This window comes from Oncorhynchus masou, chromosome 5 (genome assembly GCF_036934945.1).
Source record: "Oncorhynchus masou masou isolate Uvic2021 chromosome 5, UVic_Omas_1.1, whole genome shotgun sequence".
NCBI classification, from domain to species: Eukaryota; Metazoa; Chordata; class Actinopteri; order Salmoniformes; family Salmonidae; genus Oncorhynchus; species Oncorhynchus masou.
In genome coordinates, this window is record NC_088216.1 from 79,640,245 (window position 1) to 79,660,657 (window position 20,413).

General features: G+C 42.5%; 1 protein-coding gene across 2 annotated transcripts in view; it reads left to right on the forward strand.

Moving 5' to 3' along the window:
- Positions 1–245: 245 nt before the first annotated feature.
- LOC135540334 (synaptotagmin-2-like) overlaps positions 246–20,413 on the forward strand; it is a 48,455-nt gene continuing 28,287 nt past the window's right edge. For both annotated transcript variants that reach the window (XM_064966923.1, XM_064966925.1), the window contains exon 1: positions 246–602. The gene's annotated coding sequence lies outside the window, so the exon portion shown is untranslated. The remainder of the gene's footprint in view (positions 603–20,413) is intronic.

Here is a 20,413-nt window from a genome sequence, read left to right on the forward strand (position 1 = left end):
TCTCTCCCTCTCCACTCCAGCCCTCCTTCCTTCCTTCCACCCTCCCTTTCACCCTGCGCCTAATTTTCAAAGCTCAGCATTCCCCTCTGCGTGTACTGTAGAGGGAGAACAAATGAACGAGAGGAGGAGGAGCAGAGTCCAGAGTACGCCATAACACCCCCCCCCCACACACACACCCAATTGATGACAAGTAGGATTTTTATTGAGTAGCCCTTCAGCCAATGAGGCTGCAGTGCCGGGAAATACAGCAGTGAAACGGCACATAGCTTTGATGCTGGTGCTGATTTGCAGTGTGAGAGAATGTTAATGTGCGCGTGTATTTCATTTCATTTCCCCCAGATCTGATTAACTCCTCACTACAGGCAACTGTTTGTGTCAGTGTGTGTGAAGAGGGCTTTCGTGAAGAGACCCCCGGGGGTGACTGCGGGGACTGAGCAGTTGCAAGAGGCTTATCTTCTTCAGAGTGGGATAAACCCAAAAAACTATTCATCTCAAACATTTCTTCTCCTAAGACCTTATCTCAAGTGTCCTGCAGGTACTACAGACAGAAGTACCCTCCCTCTCTCTCTTTTTCTCCCGGAGACAACAGCTCTCCGATACAGGTAAGGTGTCACTTCTTACTGTATGTACATGTTTGTTGATCGGTGATGAGTGCTGTGGTCATGTATCATTTAGTCATGGCAGTAACCAGCCTCATTACACTGCCCATCTACCTAGAGGACTGCAGTGGGAGAGGAAAGGCTCAAGGTAATTATAGTAGACAATGATATCTTCCCCAGTTTCAATTTCCTCTGGTTTAATGTAGAGACACTGCAGGGAAAGGGAGGCTGCCAGTGGAACTTTCTCTCTCAGTATTGAGGCAAGTCCTCATGCGTAGCTTCATACAGTGCTGCAGTATCACGTTACATAATAGTAGAAAATGTGTGTAAGAGAGTAGAACTTGGGATGGGGCTGTTTTTCACATTAGAAAACATTGAAACAACATATTTCATACTCCTCTACTTTTTATGGATACCATTCACTTCACATGTGCCGATTCAACTATAACTGAAGTGATCAGTGGAGTGTGTTTTAGTCCCAATTCAATGTTTGATCAAATGCCTTTAACATTTGTATTTTTTTTACCCTGAACCAAAATATGAGAGAAATTTACAAACAACCAATTTGTTGATCTGTTGATATCACGTTTATATGCAGTTATCTGGTTGATATACGTCCATTAGTTTTCTATCTTTAAATGTAGACTAAAAGGAAGGTAAATGGTTGATAAAATGACATGATGACAGTTTTGAAGTACCATCATGAGAGGAACAGCCCCGTTCCACTATACATTCTGCTGCGCTGGGTGGTGCATGCAAGGTCAATTCTGCTGAACAAGCTATTCTGAAAGAGCCCATGCATGCATTGAAGAGGTGCTACCCTGTACTGTAATGGATTCAAAGTAATGATATTAACTGTCAAAGCTAGGTTTCTCAGAACAAATCAACCACATCGCCCCTTTCCACCATGTGTAGCTTGTACCTAAGGTCATTGCATCATCATTGACTACATTGACTGCGTATCTTTTCTTGGGTTGATTTCAAAGTCTTCCACACCACCCTGAAGGGTACAGTTTACCAGATAAAAGTGGACCTCAGTGAAAATGCAGCAGTTTATATCAGGTTATAAAACCTGATCTACTGAGCAATTCCATATTCCTCATATGCATACTTTAGTCATGAGTCATTAGCATAAGGATGGAACCTCTATATACCACATCAGGATGTAAACAATGGTATTGAGAGGCAGCATTATCCAAGGTGACAAGTGAGTGTCTTTCTATGGGGCTGTTGTGTTCTCAGGTGGTGTTTCAGGCTGGTCTGTCTTCAGGGCCACTATGTGTACAGGACAGGGACTCTCCAGGTTTAGAACCTCCTATAGCTCCTCCCACCAGCTTCCTCCGGTGTACAGGACTGCCTGTACTGGGACTCTCCTGGTTAAGATGCATAGGGGTCCGCCTCCTCTGGCACAGCAGAGGTGATTCAGAGGAGCCACAGCCTTCTCCAGGTTCATCTCTCTGCACACTCTCTCTCTCTCTCTCTCATCTACGTTGTACACTCTCTCTCTCTCTGGGCTCTCTCTCTTTCTCTCTCTCTCTCTCTCTCTTTCTCTCTCTCAATTCAATTCAATTCAAGGGGCTCTCTCTCTCTCTCTCTCTCTCTCTCTCTCTCTCTCTCTCTCTCTCTCTCTCTCTCTCTCTCTCTCTCTCTCTCTCTCTCTCTCTCTCTCTCTCTCTCTCTCTCTCTCTTCTCTCTCTCTCTCTCTCTCTCTCTCTCTCTCTCTCTCTCTCTCTCACACACACACACACACACACACACACACACACACACACACACACACACACACACACACACACACACACACACACACACACACACACACACACACACACACACACAATTGCCCAGGGAATAGTGCTGAGCTGACCATGTCATGGGGGAGGATACTGGGATACGTACCAGTGCTAGTTCATAAATCAGTAAAATGGAGTCTATTTTGGGTCATAGGGGTAAGTGGGAGAGACATGTCTGGGGTTTTACTGCTTGGTTAAAATGGATGGGCTTTCAAAGGAATGAGGCAACACTACAGTAACCCTCACCCTAACCCTAACCCTTATTTGTGAGTAGAGGAGGTCAATTGCTGTTTCCTCTCCTGGTCAACATAAAAACATAACAGTTAAGAAATATTCCCGTACATGGATAGGTCTTCTACTCTTCATGTTGGAGTGGTTGGGCATCTGAAAAGGAAAGGCTGTGATGCTTCACCACAATCTCTCTCTCTCTCTCTTGGATAGATTTTGTGCAGTAATAAACTGTTTGTATGATCTCTCCCAGAAGATGTTCCATTGTTAATGACACGCCAGGTGCACATTGAGATGATACTGAGATTATATTTTTCATTGTGAGTCAAACTGCATATAAGCTAGGGAAGTCTTCATGTGTCCATGGCAGACATTTCTGTAACACATTTTGTGAAGTACATACGGATGTTTTATAGTGTGCTTTGTAAACTGACTAAAGGGAACTATGTTTTTGTAAGACTGATGCAACTTTTGGAAATGCAATGGTCTGTTGTTCTCTAACATGGCCTTTGTACCGTTTAGCCACCGTTTAGCCACCGTTTAGCCACCGTTTAGCTACCGTTTAGCTACCGTTTAGCCACCGTTTAGCTACCGTTTAGCCACCGTTTAGCCACCGTTTAGCCACCGTTTAGCTACCGTTTAGCCACCGTTTAGCCACCGTTTAGCTACCGTTTAGCTACCGTTTAGCCACCGTTTAGCCACCGTTTAGCCACCGTTTAGCCACCGTTTAGCCACCGTTTAGCCACCGTTTAGCTACCGTTTAGCTACCGTTTAGCCACCATTTAGCCACCGTTTAGCTACCGTTTAGCCACCGTTTAGCCACCGTTTAGCTACCGTTTAGCTACCGTTTAGCCACCGTTTAGCCACCGTTTAGCTACCGTTTAGCCACCATTTAGCCACCGTTTAGCCACCGTTTAGCCACCGTTTAGCCACCGTTTAGCCACCGTTTAGCCACCATTTAGCTACCGTTTAGCTACCGTTTAGCCATGTTACAGCTGTCTGAGCCAGTGATGTGTTATGAAGTCATTTTTAGGCTACTTTTATAGTGAGCCTGGACTTCCCTCTAAAAGTTACTGACTTGCTGTCTTTGTTTCATTGGGAACTGGAGGCAAACACTGTCAGTTTACGCTTTACTGCTGTGGTAGAGGGTTTGTTTGTGTAGCCAGCCACTGGGGTCAGATAGGAGAAAGGAGAAAAAGAGAGACAATACAAAGGAAGGTAATGAGATGTTGTCAGAGTCCTATCTTCCTCTCTTCGCTCTCTCCAGGTCCACTGGTACTGAAGCTAGCTGCCTGCCAACCCAATTGTCACTGCTTCTAGACAATAATGAAACCACCCTACAGGTTATTTGGCATACACATTATGGCAAGCTACTCCTGTTATTCACATACTCAGAGATAAAGGCCTACATTTTCATTAAAGTGTTTACGTTTTCTCTGCCTTATAGTATATAATACATACTGTAACTTTGGGATCCATAACATCAACATTGTATTGATTCTAAAGTTTGAACAATCCCAAAATGCTATGTTCAACTTGCTGTAAGTGTCATATCTAGCCTGAAATCCAGTCTGTTTGTGCTAACTTCCACTCCTTGCCACTCCTTGTCATGTATGACAAGGCAAGGAGTGGAATGTTAGCACAAACAGACTATCATATCTGTGTTTCTTGTCGTTTCATGCGCTACTAACCATAAACAGACTCTGAGTCTATGATCTTTTGAATGATAAAACATGCTTTTGTCCAGGGTCCCCCTTCCAGGCAAATCAGTGACCCAGCGACCTCCATCATACGTCTTGTATTATCATCAGGTGAATGATAATGGCAAGGAGAAGTAATCATTATTTTGAAATGAATAGATTTGGTAGATGGTTTTCATTATTTTGACCTCCCCACATTATAATTGGAAGAGGAAGTGTAAACTCTAACAGCCTATTAACTGGAAAGAAAACTCCAAACACATTTTCACTAAGAGCTGCTGGTTAAACAAAGGTTAGCCATGTGTTTGCAAACAGGTATGTACAAGTCAAGGAGCATACCAGCAGCCAGCAGCCTATTCATGGGTGATTCTTAAAGCCTATGTCAGATACTCCAGTGAGTGTAATTGGCTTAATATTAGGAGTTGAGAAATAAATGTGACATTATTTACAATTTTAGAATTAAGATATTCTCCTCTTTTTTACTGTAGGTATGTAAATCACAGTTAGTTTATTATGTTGTTGGTAGAGATATTCACAAAAACATTAAAACAAAAAATATACATATATTTTTTAATGTATTTATATTTTTGTCGACCCCTGCAGTACCTCCACAGACCCCTAGGTGGCCACGGATCCCCGGTTGAATAACCCTGCTCTAATGATTGAATAACTAATGACTAAGTGTTGTTTAGAGAACTCCCCATTATCTCATAGTTGGAGTGAGAGACAACCATGCAGCTTTCATTGTTACAGATAAGAGTTGTGTAGACCAAACCCTGCAGTCCCAGTAAGCACTGATCAAGCACTGATCCACAGCTTCTGCTTCCGAATATATTACTCGCTAATGTTGAGTCTCTGGATAATAAAGTAGACGAGCTCAGGGTGAGGATCCCCTTCCAGAGAGACATCAGGGACTGTAATATACTCCAATTCATGGAATCATGGCTCTCTCCGAATATATTGTCCATACAGCCAGCTGGGTTCTCAGTACATCGCGCAGACAGGAATAAAGAACTCTCCGGGAAGAAGAAAGGCGGGGTGTATGTTTCATGATTAACTACTCATGGTGTGATTGTGATAACATACAGAAACTCAAGTCCTTTTGTTCACCCAACCTAGAATACCACACAATCAAACGCCGACCGTTTTACCTCCCAAGATAATTCTCTTTGGTTATAGTCACAGCCATGTATATTCCCCCTCAAGCCGATACCCTGACAGCCCTCAAGGAACTACACTGGACTTTATGCATATTGTAAACCACATATACTGAGACCACATTTGTTGCAGCTGGGGATTTTAACAAAGCTAATTTTATGAAAATGCTATCGATGTTCTATCAACACATTGACTGTAGTACTCGCCCTGGGAAAACATTTGACCACTGATATTCTCTCTTCCGGGATGCCTACAAGGCCCTCTACTGCCCTCCCTTTGGCAAATCAGATCACAACTCCATTTTGCTCCTCCTTTCCTATAGGCAGAAACTCAAACAGGAAGGTCTATTTAATGCTGGTCTGACCAATCAGAATCCATGCTTCAAGATTGTTTTGATCATGCGGACAGGGATATGTTCCGGATAGCCTCGGATATTAACATTGATGTATACATGGACACGGTGACTGAGTTCATCAGGAAGTGTATATTTACTCATCTTGTATGTATATAACGTATTCTCTTCTACTGTATTCTAGTCAATGCCAATCCGACATTGCTCGTCCTAATATTTATATATATCTTATTTCCATTACTTTACTTTTAGTTGTGAATTGTTAGATATTACTGCACTGTTGGAGCTAGGAACACAAGCATGCCGCGAAACCCGCAATAACATCTGCTAAATATGAGTATGTGACCAGTACAATTTGATTTCATTTGATTAATATGTTTGATAAGAGCCTCAGTGAGCCTGAACTATCAGGCCTGCTGCTATGTCTGTGTTGTTTTTCCTAACTGTTAGAAAGATATGCTGTCTATGTTGTATGCCAGCAGAGTTGGAAGCTCAAGAGGTGAGAGAGGATAGCTGAGAATTCTCATAGCTTAGTTGAGTCCACATCAGCACACAAACTCCATTGACTGGGGTGGGCAACTATTGCAGAATGGGCTTCCCCCTGTACTTCACTACATCTGGTTGATTCATGTGGGTAATCTAATTAAAGTTCCATCAATGACGTGTTAAACCGTGATTGAATTTCTGAGAAATCTATGCAGCCATGTTAATGGGCAAACTGCAATCGAAAACTATATCATATGACATTTACCCTCATCTGTTAAATAAGGAAAGCTCAACTTCACTGCCCCCTATTGGTCAGAATCCAGATCTTCAATTATAGATTTGTGCATCACCAAAATGTGGGTGCAAAGATCTCAGAATAGCAACATTGTACATACTATCTTCAAATGATTTAGTAAGACTGAGAATGTATCCATCTCACATTGAATGCTGTAAGTTAAGGATATTGACTATGTACTGACCAGGAACAGCCTGAAGAGACAGGGATAGTATTCTGACTATTTGTGAGGAAATGCTGAGAATCATCCTTCCATAATGATGCCAATTTGTCTTCCTTGCTCTTCCTCTGTCTCTCAAGCAAGACATCCTGGTGAGCTGCTGAGGCAGAAAATAGAAGATGTCCAGACAGAGCTTAGTTTGGTTTATATAAGTTCCTAAGATATGATGCAGGCCTCCTGCTGATGAAGTAATTGCTGGTGCAGCCTTAACTTTCAACGTTGAAGGATTCAGTCTAATGAATACTAGTGGTTCTCCAGTTTCCTTAGCAATACAGAAAAATCACAGAAAAAAACACCAAATCTTAAAATCTATTCAGATAAATGGGGTGCAAAGAGATAAGTTAATTAGTCAGTCCCTTATGGAAGGCCTTTCCCTCAGTAGCCTACTCAGTCAAGTTGCCCCAGATCCGTTGAATGGGGCAACACGCTCTGCTCTTTGTGTAGGGTGATGAATCCAGACTGAGCTCTCTCTCTCTCCTTTATCCTCTCCCCCTAGCCCATCTCTAACTGTTTCAACCAGCTCTAGTCGGTCAAGCTATTTTAGGTACCAGCAGGAAGCACAAAAATAATGAGCGTGTGTATAATAGACAGAAAATGAGAGATGGAGGGAGAGTGTACATGAGAGAGGGCATGTGTGCATGAGAGATAGAGAGAACGTGTGTGTGTGTGTGTGTGTGTGTGTGTGTGAGAGAGAGAGAGAGAGAGAGAGAGAGAGAGAGAGAGAGAGAAAACTAAACCAAGAGCAGCCAAGAGGGTAAGAAAGAGTCAAAACGTCTGACTGGCCTAATTTGAGCAACCTTGAAAGACAGAGGAGACAGAGGCTATGTGATGGTGATGGGGTGGAGGGACTGTGATAGTGATGGGATGGAGGGACTGTGATGGTGATGGGATGGAGGGACTGTGATGGTGCTTGGATGGATGGATGGTGATGGGATGGAGGGACTGTGATGGATGGGATGGAGATGGAGGTGATGGGATGGAGGGAGGGACTGTGATGGTGATGGGATGGAGGGACTGTGATGGTGATGGGATGGAGGGACTGTGATGGTGATGGGATGGAGGGACTGTGATGGTGATGGGATGGAGGGACTGTGATGGTGATGGGATGGAGGGACTGTGATGGTGATGGAGATGGATAGTGATGGGATGGAGGGACTGTGATGGTGTTGGGATGGAGGGACTGTGATGGTGATGGGGAGGGACTGGATAGTGATGGGATGGAGGGACTGTGATGGTGATGGGATGGAGGGACTGTGATGGTGTTGGCATGGAGGGACTGTGATAGTGATGGGATGGAGGGATGGATGGTGACTGTGATGGTGCTTGGGAGGGACTATGGATGGAGACTGTGATAGTGATGGTATGGATGGATGGTGATGGGATGGAGGGACTGTGATGGTGATGGGATGGAGGGACTGTGATGGTGCTTGGATGGAGGGACTGTGATGGTGCTTGGATGGAGGGACTATGATGGTGCTTGGATGGAGGGACTGTGATAGTGATGGTATGGAGGGACTGTGATGGTGTTGGGATGGAGGGACTGTGATGGTGATGGCATGGAGGGACTGTGATAGTGATGGGGGATGGAGGGACTGTGATGGGAGGGACTGTGATAGTGATGGGTTGGAGGGACTGTGATGGTGATGAGATGGAGGGACTGTGATGGTGTTGGCATGGAGGGACTGTGATGGTGATGGCATGGAGGGACTGATGGGATGGATGGAGGGACTGTGATGGTGATGGGATGGAGGGACTGTGATGGTGATGGGATGGAGGGACTGTGATGGTGATGGGATGGAGGGACTGTGATGGTGATGGGATGGAGGGACTGTGATGGTGATGGGATGGAGGGACTGTGATGGTGATGGGATGGAGGGACTGTGATGGTGATGGGATGGAGGGACTGTGATGGGGACTGTGATAGTGATGGGATGGAGGGACTGTGATGGTGATGGGATGGAGGGACTGTGATGGAGGGACTGTGATGGTGCTTGGATGGAGGGACTGTGATGGTGATGGGATGGAGGGACTGTGATTGTGATGGTGTTGGCATGGAGGGACTGTGATGGTGTTGGGATGGAGGGACTGTGATAGTGATGGGATGGAGGGACTGTGATGGTGATGGGATGGAGGGACTGTGATGGTGTTAGGATGGAGGGACTGTGATAGTGATGGGATGGAGGGACTGTGATGGTGATGGGATGGAGGGACTGTAATGGTGATGGGATGGAGGGACTGTAATGGTGTTGGCATGGAGGGACTGTGATAGTGATGGGATGGAGGGACTGTGATGGTGTTAGGATGGAGGGACTGTAATGGTGATGGGATGGAGGGACTGTGAGACTGTGTCCATGGGGGTGCCATGTACTTAGGTCACTGTCAGCCTCGACAGATCCTGTCCTGAGACATTACTAATTTATAATAATAATCCTGAATATGAATCATGTTCAAAATCATTTCCTGTCTTTAATCCTTGACCCAGCCAATTTATTTACTGGAGGCAACTATTTTTATTTGAAATGTGACTAATTCCAATTGCTTGGGTTAGTTAGTTATTGTATTAATATCCTGTATACCTATTACCGTTAGTACCCAGTTAGTTGAGTTAGTGTACTGTTTAAAATACAGTACCAATCTCTTACTCCTTCTATAGAATATTGCAGTGGGTAGTACACATGATCGAGATAAATATCATGGACAAAATGAGGAAGATTTTGGTGTGTTTGGCAAGCTGAAATAAGTAATTGTAAATCGTCATGGCATACAGTACATACTATAAAGTACTGGTCTGGCACACTAGAATTCACTGGGAAGTGCACGTTTAGATCAGTGAGATTAACATTGCCTTTATTCATTTGTTCATTTCTCTCAAAGATTGCAGCTGTAGACAAACATTTCTCTTGAAGATAGCAACTGTAGACAAACATTTCTCTTGAAGATAGCAACTGTAGACAAATATTTCTCTTGAAGATAGCAACTGTGGACAAACATTTATCTTGAAGATAACAACTGTGGACAAGCATTTCTCTTGAAGATAGCAACCGTGGACAAACATTTATCTTGAAGATAACAACTGTGGACAAGCATTTCTCTTGAAGATAGCAACTGTAGACAAACATTTCTCTTGAAGATAGCAACTGTGGACAAACATTTATCTTGAAGATAACAACTGTGGACAAGCATTTCCCTTGAAGATAGCAACTGTGGACAAATATTTCCCTTGAAGATAGCAACTGTAGACAAGCATTTCCCTTGAAGATAGCAACTGTGGACAAGCATTTCCCTTGAAGATAGCAACTGTAGACAAGCATTTCCCTTGAAGATAGCAACTGTGGACAAGCATTTCCCTTAAAGATAGCAACTGTGGACAGGCATTTCCCTTGAAGATAGCAACTGTGGACAAGCATTTCCCTTGAAGATAGCAACTGTGGACAAATATTTCCCTTAAAGATAGCAACTGTAGACAAGCATTTCCCTTGAAGATAGCAACTGTGGACAAGCATTTCCCTTGAAGATAGCAACTGTGGACAAATATTTCCCTTAAAGATAGCAACTGTAGACAAATATTTCCCTTAAAGATAGCAACTGTGGACAGGCATTTCCCTTAAAGATAGCAACTGTAGACAAACATTTCCCTTGAAGTTGGACACGTATCTTTGATAGCAACTGTGTCCTTGCATTTCCTTGTTGATAGCAACTGTAGACAAACATTTCCCTTGATAGTTGGACAGGCTTGTTGCAACTCCTTTGTCCTGTGTTGTCCTGTGTTGTCCTTGTTGCCCTGTGTTGTGTTGTCCTGTGTTGTCCTGTGTTGTCCTTGTTGTCCTGTGTTGTCCTGTGTTGTCCTGTGTTGTCCTGTGTTGTCCTTGTTGCCCTTGTTGTCTTGTGTTGTCCTTGTTGTCCTGTGTTGTCCTGTGTTGTCCTGTGTTGTCCTGTGTTGTCCTTGTTGTCCTTGTTGTCCTGTGTTGTCCTGTGTTGTCCTGTGTTGTCCTTGTTGCCCTGTGTTGTCCTGTGTTGTCCTGTGTTGTCCTTGTTGTCCTTGTTGTCCTTGTTGCCCTGTGTTGTCCTGTGTTGTCCTGTGTTGTCCTGTGTTGTCCTGTGTTGTCCTGTGTTGTCCTGTGTTGTCCTGTGTTGTCCTTGTTGTCCTGTGTTGTCCTGTGTTGTCCTGTGTTGTCCTGTGTTGTCCTGTGTTGTCCTGTGTTGTCCTTGTTGCCCTGTGTTGTCCTTGTTGTCCTGTGTTGTCCTTGTTGTCCTGTGTTGTCCTGTGTTGTCCTGTGTTGTCCTTGTTGTCCTGTGTTGTCCTGTGTTGTCCTGTGTTGTCCTGTGTAGTCCTTGTTGTCCTGTGTTGTCCTGTGTGTAGTCCTTGTTGCCCTTGTTGTCCTGTGTTGTCCTGTGTTGTCCTTGTTGTCCTGTGTTGTCAAAAGGGAAAGCTGTGTTGTCCTGAAGGACTGTTGTCCTTGTGGTGTCCTGTGTTGTCCTTCATAGCTGTTGTTATCTGTGTTGTCCTTGTTGCCCTGTGTTGTCCTTGTTGTCCTGTGTTGTCCTGTGTAGTCCTTGTTGTCCTGTGTTGTCCTGTGTTGTCCTGTGTTGTCCTTGTTGTCCTGTGTTGTCCTGTGTAGTCCTTGTTGCCCTTGTACGTCTGGATGTCATGCTGCTGAGATGTCACACTGCAATTTTTTGATCTAACACTTTCTGATTTTCCCCGGTGCTTGCATTTTTTTATGACAAAAGGGAAAGCAATTGCATAGTTGCCAGCCTGCCACTGAAGGACTGGCGATTGCACAGATCTGTACAGGCATTGTAGTTGGTGGCACGAAGCAGCATGTGGAATGATAACTTTAAAAAAGGGCTCTAAACCAGGTTCATAGCTGATTTTTGTTATCTGAAGTTTTCAGTAAGGCCTTCAGTGTTTCCTGAACAAATTCACTGGCCAGGAAAAACCTAGGGCCCTACTCATCAGTAGTTGTAATGCTATATTTCTGTCATTATTGATAACTGGAGAAAAGACACTCAGACATAATCTGCAAGATTGATTGTTGATGCCTATATGTTTTACATCATTGATATGTTAACCAAAATCTAGAACAATTTATGTCACCAGGTGGTGACGAGCCTATAGTATTCTAGAACTAGTTATGTTACCAGGTGGTGACTAGCCTATAGTATTCTAGAACTAGTTATGTTACCAGGTGGTGACTAGCCTATAGTATTCTAGAACTAGTTATGTCACCAGGTGGTGACTAGCCTATAGTATTCTAGAACTAGTTATGTTACCAGGTGGTGACTAGCCTATAGTATTCTAGAACTAGTTATGTCACCAGGTGGTGACTAGCCTATATATTCTAGAACTAGTTATTCACCAGGTGGTGACTAGCCTATAGTATTTGAACTCACCAGGTGGTGACTAGCCTATAGTATTCTAGAACTAGTTTTGTCACCAGGTGGTGACTAGCCTATAGTATTCTAGAACTTATGTCAGTTAGCCTGTATTCTACCAGGTCACCAGGTGGTGACTAGCCTATAGTATTCTAGAAGGTGGTGACTAGCCTTATGTCTAGAACTAGTTAGGTGGTGACTAGCCTATAGTATTCTAGAACTAGTTTTGTCACCAGGTGGTGACTAGCCTATAGTATTCTAGAACTAGTTTTGTCACCAGGTGGTGACTAGCCTATAGTATTCTAGAACTAGTTATGTCACCAGGTGGTGACTAGCCTATAGTATTCTAGAACTAGTTATGTCACCAGGTGGTGACTAGCCTATAGTATTCTAGAACTAGTTATGTCACCAGGTGGTGACTAGCCTATAGTATTCTAGAACTAGTTTTGTCACCAGGTGGTGACTAGCCTATAGTATTCTAGAACTAGTTATGTCACCAGGTGGTGACTAGCCTATAGTATTCTAGAACTAGTTTTGTCACCAGGTGGTGACTAGCCTATAGTATTCTAGAACTAGTTATGTCACCAGGTGGTGACTAGCCTATAGTATTCTAGAACTAGTTTTGTCACCAGGTGGTGACTAGCCTATAGTATTCTAGAACCAGTTATGTCACCAGGTGGTGACTAGCCTATAGTATTCCAGAACTAGTTAAGTCACCAGGTGGTGACTAGCCTATAGTGTTCTGTTGATAATGTGAAAGAAGTTCAGGCATGCAATGCCCCATGCGATGTATATGAATACATCTATTACTTTTAATGATCAGAGAATGTTCTATTTCACATAATCATATCCTTTAGTCTTCCAAGTGGTTGGATGTTTGGTAGGTCATGTTATAAAGTAGGTTTATGTGAAAGAGTAATTGAAAATGACTCCTCTTATTTCACAATTGATCTTAGTTAATTATAATAGAATTCTCAGGTCAATCCATTTAATTACTGTTGGAGACAGGAGATTTTAATAAGGAAGAGCGTAATTAGTAAATGTCTGCTTCATTTTCCAATAGTTTCCAAGTAAATAGTCTGATATTATATGTCTGTGTTGTGCCAGCTGGATCGTTCTCCTTTTGACTTTTCTGTGATGTACATGCGGTGCTATATGTATGATCATACATTGAAGAGGAATGAAGATGGACCGATAGTTCCTCAATGTAACTTCTTATTGCTTGAGCCTGAGGCCTTTACCAATATGGCTGACCACAACAGCTTTACAGCATTAGCCTAGACTATACAATGCTCCAGTGTACAATCTAGTCCAAACGCAGTAAGTAGAACATTGCCTTTCACGTCCTGGGCATTTGGCCTGATTCAGGTAAACACCGTTCCCTTCCTCGTACTTTGTGAGATCATAATCATAAAAAAGGGCAATTCCACAGGAACCAAATGACATTTTAACTCATATTTATTTCACTTTAAAAGGTATGCAAAGCAAAAACCATTGATATAAAAGTTTAACAAACCATAAAACTATGTATAAGGACTACTCTGAACAATTTACATAGAAAAGTTCACCAAAACTGTGCAAATGAAAAGTTTGGTAACAAAATTACTGTAAAATCTCCCTCTGTTTTTTATGCGACCACATTTTCCCAAAAATCTGAATTAAGATTCAAAGATGTCAGCAGAAAGAATGGGGTGTCAGCTGTGACTTTACACCTGGAGTTTGAAAGAAAATATTTTGGTTTATTGAACTGTATTTATTGCGATTCGATACTGAGATTTTATTGTGATTTGATGTTCCAAACATATTGCTCACTATACTGTTTGTCTGCTGCGGCGAGAGGAGAGAGCATGAGATAACTAATTTTGATCAGGTAGGTAAATTAAAGTGATGAAAACATTTTTGCCCATTATTTAAAAAGAAGACGGCGGACAAGCTATAGGAAGAAAAATACTGGGGTTTTGGCGCAGGTACAGCCAACTAGCGCTAGCTAACGCTACCTATAGTAGCAAAAAAAGTAATAATATATACACTACCGTTCAAAAGTTTGGGGTCACTTAGAAAGTTCCTTGTTTTTGAAAGAAAAGCAAAAAAATGTGTCTATTAAAATAACATCAAATTGATCAGAAATACAGTGTAGACATTGTTAATGTTGTAAATGACTATTGTCGCTGGAAACATCAGATTTGTTATGGAATATCTACATAGGCGTACAGAGGCCCATTATCAGATACCATCACTCCTTTGTTCTAATGGCATGTTGTGTTAGCTAATCCACGTTTATAATTTTAAAAGTTTAGCTTGAGAAACAGATGCCTCACAAGTCCTTAACTTTATTAAATTGTACCCGCAAAACACCAGTCTCAATGTCAACAGTGAAGAGGCGACTCTGGGATGCTGGCCTTCTAGGCAGAGTTGCAAAGAAAAAGTAATGTCTCATACTGGCCAATAAAAATAAAATATTAAGATGGGCTAAAGAACACAGACACTGGACAGATGAAATCCAGCCTAGAAATCCAGCATCCCGGAGTTGCCTCTTCACTGTTGATGTTGAGACTGGTGTTTTCAAATGGATCCAGGCTCTGTCTGTTTCTGACTCAGTTATAAGCATCATATAATCTCACACCTTTTACACGAACACTGACCCATAACATGCCTGAGCAGATGACCTGGAACTAGACAAGGCTTCTCAACGGAGTCCCCTACCTTCTTGATCAGCCCCACTGATAACTGATTTGTTACAGTTACATAGATGATCTGTGAATGTAATCGTAACTGTTGTGTGTTAGACCCAGAGAAAAGGCTATTACATGTTTGTATACCCAGTCTAGTGTATCAGATTCAGGTCAAACTGTAACAATTATATCATCAGTCAAACACTGTCAGTCCAGAGCTAACTACAATGCTACTGTCTTACTGTTGAGACTACTGCTGCTGGTTCACTGTGATACTATCTGCACATTACTGCCATTTGTAGACTACACCTCCCTAGTTGTATTCTTGGCTGCCTTGTAGTTGCACTGTCAGCATTACGAGGGGCCCGGAGAGACACTTGTGTGTGTGTGTGTGTTTGTGTATCAAACTCCTCCTTTAATATATCTCAGCAATAGTTGATTTTTGAACTTTATCGTGGACCTTTATTCGTATAATAACGGGAGTGGTTCTTGCCAGTCAGGAATTACATTTTGGAAAAGAGCACCAGTTCTTTTTTCTTCTCTCTCTCTCTGTTTATACTAGCTGCCCCTGCTGACATCATGTGGCCATTTTAGGACTGGCCTACATGCTCTTATTACAGAGATATAAACATACTTTCTGGTCAATTACATCAAAAGGTAACTTAATCAGAGGGGATCAACATAACAATCTACCTCTGTAAGGGCATGAGAGAGAGAGAGAGAGAGCGAGAGAGAGAGAGAGAGACAGAGAGAGAGAGAGGGAGAGAGAGAGAGAGAGAGAGAGAAAGAGAGAGAGAGGGAGAGAGAGAGAGAGAGAGAGAGAGAGAGAGAGAGAGAGAGAGAGAGAGAGAGAGAGTGAGAGAGAGAGAGAGAGAGAGAGAGAGAGAGAGAGAGAGAGAGAGAGAGAGAGAGCGAGCTTCATACGTTACACCCCTGCATTGCAGTGCTGCCTGCAGGATCTGGAGAGGATGCAGTGCCCATCCTCTTTGCCGTCACAGCGGAGGGAAGTGAAACGTGGTCCAAATAACATTGACGACTACTGCATGCAACTCAGAAAAACCACACATTAACTCTACGGCCCGGGTTTACTTTCTCTCTCTTTGACTTTGCTTGGTTGTTATCATGTCCTAGCTTAGCAGTCCACACAGCTGAACTGAACCACTCATGTGGATCTGGGCCCAGGTTGAGAGAGTTTCTCTCACAGATAGATGCACTGGGGTTGATTTGGTTTTGAGGTGCAGGAGGGAAGGGGGGCAGCGGGACAAGGGAAGGGAGGGGGTGCGGGGATCCCATACGGCAGAAGTGAGGAACAGGAACCCTCAGGGATCAATAATTCAGGAGCTCCAGACCACTGTTATGTTTTCTATGCACTATGACCTTGCAGAATGGCTTGTCACACGGCACCATCATACTAGAGCTGCTGAATTGATACAGTTAGAATGGTGACTGGTCGAATCTGGTTCGTCGCCACTGTCTGTATGTACTGTAGTACCATCTAACACTGTATTCAGAACTCCACCCTAACTTCATCTTACAGGCCTACTGCAATATTTGTTTGATGTTGATGGGTAACAGCATGCAAGTCTTAATTAGCTTAATTACTATCATGGGGTCAATGTATTTTTTTGAACATTCCAAGAAGTATCTGCTCCAAAGTATTGCATTCATCAATAGCTTATGTGCCTTCTTTTGCAACTGTGTTTGCAACTTTCCAAAGAACATACTAACTCACCCACTGCCATGTACCGGATCATGTGTGCTGTAAAATCTTCATGAGTCAAGATCGAGCTGCCCTCTTCTTTATGAGCAAGGTTCTTTCTATTGGCCCAGGTTTGATTTATGGAACATACTGTCTAGATCTATGGGTCTGTTTGAACACAGTATCATCATCAATCCACCACACACTTTAGACAAGTGACAACTAAAACCCCCTCTGGTCAGCCATATCTCTTCACTTGGGCTGGTGTTGTTCTGTAGTCTGTGAGTTGCAGATGTTAACCAAGGTCATGTTAAATGGGTACGGGGGAAAAAATATGTTTTTTCTAACGAATTGTGAAAACTAAGTCTTCACATGGGGATTCAACACTGGCAGTGCTGGAACAATGTGATAAAACATGTTGTTGGATAAAGCTATCCCGAGTTGATGATATGTTGGGAGTATTCTAATTAGCTTCTGGAAAAATCACTTGCATTTAATTGTATTATTTCCTCCTGTTAACACAAAGACAATTATGTTTGACTTTTTATTAGAATAATTGATATTCAAAGTAGTTTCCATAAACTAGTCTTTTGGGAGTGTTTTTCTGGTTCAATAAAAATGCATTTAGAAAAATGGAGCTAAGACCCAGTTCTTAGATAATTCTTTGTAGTCCTCAGAAAACTCAGTTTGGTATAGATAGTTCAACCGGAATCATCTGATAATTTCTCTAGGAAAAACACTGACAAAATATAGGCCTAGTTAACTTCCTGTAATCTTTTCAATGAGCATAGAGCACTAACGTTACATTAAGACGTTGGGAAAGTTAGTCTCATATTCCAGTAAACTGATTTCCACAGCCACATGTTTCAATTCCATCAATTAGTGGATTAGTGAGGTAGATGACAGTAGCACATTTACATGTGCGTCACAACCTGCTATAGCCTACAGTACCAGTCAAACGTTTGGACACAACTACTCATTCCAGAGTTTTTCTTTATTTTTTACTATTTTATACATTGTAGAATAATAGTGATGACACCCATACTATGAAATAACATATGGAATCATGTAGTATGCAAAAAAGTGTTAAACGAATCAAAGTGCAGTATATTTTAGATTTTAGATTGTTCAAAGTAGCAACCCTTTGCTTGATGACGGCTTTGCACACTCTTGGTATTCTCTCAATCAGCTTCAACTGGAATGCTTTTCCAACAGTCTTGAAGGAGTTCCCACATATGCTGAGCACTTGTTGGCTGCTTTTCCTTCACTCTGTCGTCCAACTCATCCCAAACAATCTCTACTGGGTTGAGGTCGGGTGATTGTGGAGGCCAGGTCATCTGATGCAGCACTCCATCCCTCGCCTTCTTGGTCAAATAGCCCTAACACAGCCTGGAGATGTGTTGGGTCATGGTCCTGTTGAAAAAAAAGTATAGTTCCACCAAACGCAAACCAGATGGGATGGCGTATCGCTGCAGAAGGTAGCCATGCTGTGGTAGCCATGCTGGTTAAGAGTAACTTAAATTTGAAATAAATCACAGACAGTGTCACCACCAAAAGCACCACCACACCATCACACCGGTTTGATGTCCATTGCTCGTGTTTCCTGGCCCAAGCAAATCTCTTCTTCTTTTTGGTGTCCTTTAGTAGTGGTTTCTTTGCAGCAATTGGACCACAAATGCTTGATTCACACAGTCTCCTCTAAACAGTTGAGATGTGTCTATTACTTGAACTCTGTGAAGCATTTATTTGGGCTGCACTCTGAGGTGCAGTTAACTCAAATGAACTTTTCCTCTGCAGCAGAGGTAACTCTGGGTCTTCCTTTCCGGTATGGCAGGTAGCCGAGTGGTTAGAGTTTTGGGCCAGTAACTGAAAGGTTGCTGGATTGAATCCCAGAGCTGACAATGTAAAAATCTGGTGTTCTGCCCGTTTCCCAGGCTCTGACGACGTAGATGTCAATTTAGGCAGCCTCCCGCACCTCTCTGATTCAGAGTGGTTGGGTTAAATGCGGAAGACACATTTCAGTTGTACAACTGACTAGGTACCTTTTCTGTGGCGGTCCTCATCATAGCTCTTCATGGTTTTTGTGACTGCACTTGAAGAAACATTCAAAGTTCTTGACGTTTTTCGAATTGACTGACCTTCATGTCTTAACGTAATGATGGACTGTCGTTTCTCTTTGCTTATTTGAACTGTTCTTGCCATAATTTGGATGGTCTTTTACCAAATAGGGCTATCTTCTGTATACCACCCCTACCTTGTCACAACACAACTGATTGGCTCAAACGCATTAAGAAGGAAAGAAATTCCACAAATTAACTTTTAACAAGGCATACCTGTTTATTGCATTCCAGGTGACTACCTCATGAATCTGGTTGAGAGAATGTCAAGAGTCTGCAAAGCTGTCATCAATACAAAGGGTGGCTACTTATAAAATATATTTTGATTTGTATAACAATTATTGGTTACTACATTATTCTGTATGTGTTATTTCATAGTTTTGATGTCTTCACTATTATTCTACAATGTAGAAAATAAGAAAAAAATAAGAAAAACCCTTGAATGAGTAGGTGTGTCCAAACCTTTTTCTGGTACTGTATATAGGCCAGATATAGCATGGGGCTGGATGTGGGCTATGTTATTGTCAGAGATAATAACCCTGGGAGGGAGAGGTCGCTACCAAAGACAAGGTAATCAATTCCAGCCAACAACACGGCACCCCTTTCACCTGACATAACAGGACATTCCTGTCACATGATTTGTGTACAAGTACAAGCATCGTTTGTTCGTCATTACTCATACTCAGTCAATGAAAACATGATCTGTACCTCTGGGCAACGTCCACCCAGAGACTGGCTGCTGTCCGATTTCTTGCCCGCCTCCCCAAAGTATGTGCTTGTTCACTCCATCTCACAGATGTAAAAGACATCAAATGGTGTTAAGGGAACTCCTGCTAACCCAATGTTACATAAATAAAATGCTTTAACATCCATGAGGGGAGAGTGAGTAAGTGGGTAGGGAGTGAGTGAGGGGGTATTAAGGAAGGTTTAGTGCAGTGGTATTCAAAGTCGTGGGAACTGCAGTGGGTTGCCGCAAACATGTACACATATATATATATATATATATATATATATATATATATATACAGTGCCTTGCGAAAGTATTCGGCCCCCTTGAACTTTGCGACCTTTTGCCACATTTCAGGCTTCAAACATAAAGATATAAAACTGTATTTTTTTGTGAAGAATCAACAACAAGTGGAACACAATCATGAAGTGAAACGACATTTATTGGATATTTCAAACTTTTTTAACAAATCAAAAACTGAAAAGTTGGGCGTGCAAAATTATTCAGCCCCCTTAAGTTAATACTTTGTAGCGCCACCTTTTGCTGCGATTACAGCTGTAAGTCGCTTGGGGTATGTCTCTATCAGTTTTGCACATCGAGAGACTGAAATTTTTTCCCATTCCTCCTTGCAAAACAGCTCGAGCTCAGTGAGGTTGGATGGAGAGCATTTGTGAACAGCAGTTTTCAGTTCTTTCCACAGATTCTCGATTGGATTCAGGTCTGGACTTTGACTTGGCCATTCTAACACCTGGATATGTTTATTTTTTAACCATTCCATTGTAGATTTTGCTTTATGTTTTGGATCACTGTCTTGTTGGAAGACAAATCTCCGTCCCAGTCTCAGGTCTTTTGCAGACTCCATCAGGTTTTCTTCCAGAATGGTCCTGTATTTGGCTCCATCCATCTTCACATCAATTTGAACCATCTTCCCTGTCCCTGCTGAAGAAAAGCAGGCCCAAACCATGATGCTGCCACCACCATGTTTGACAGT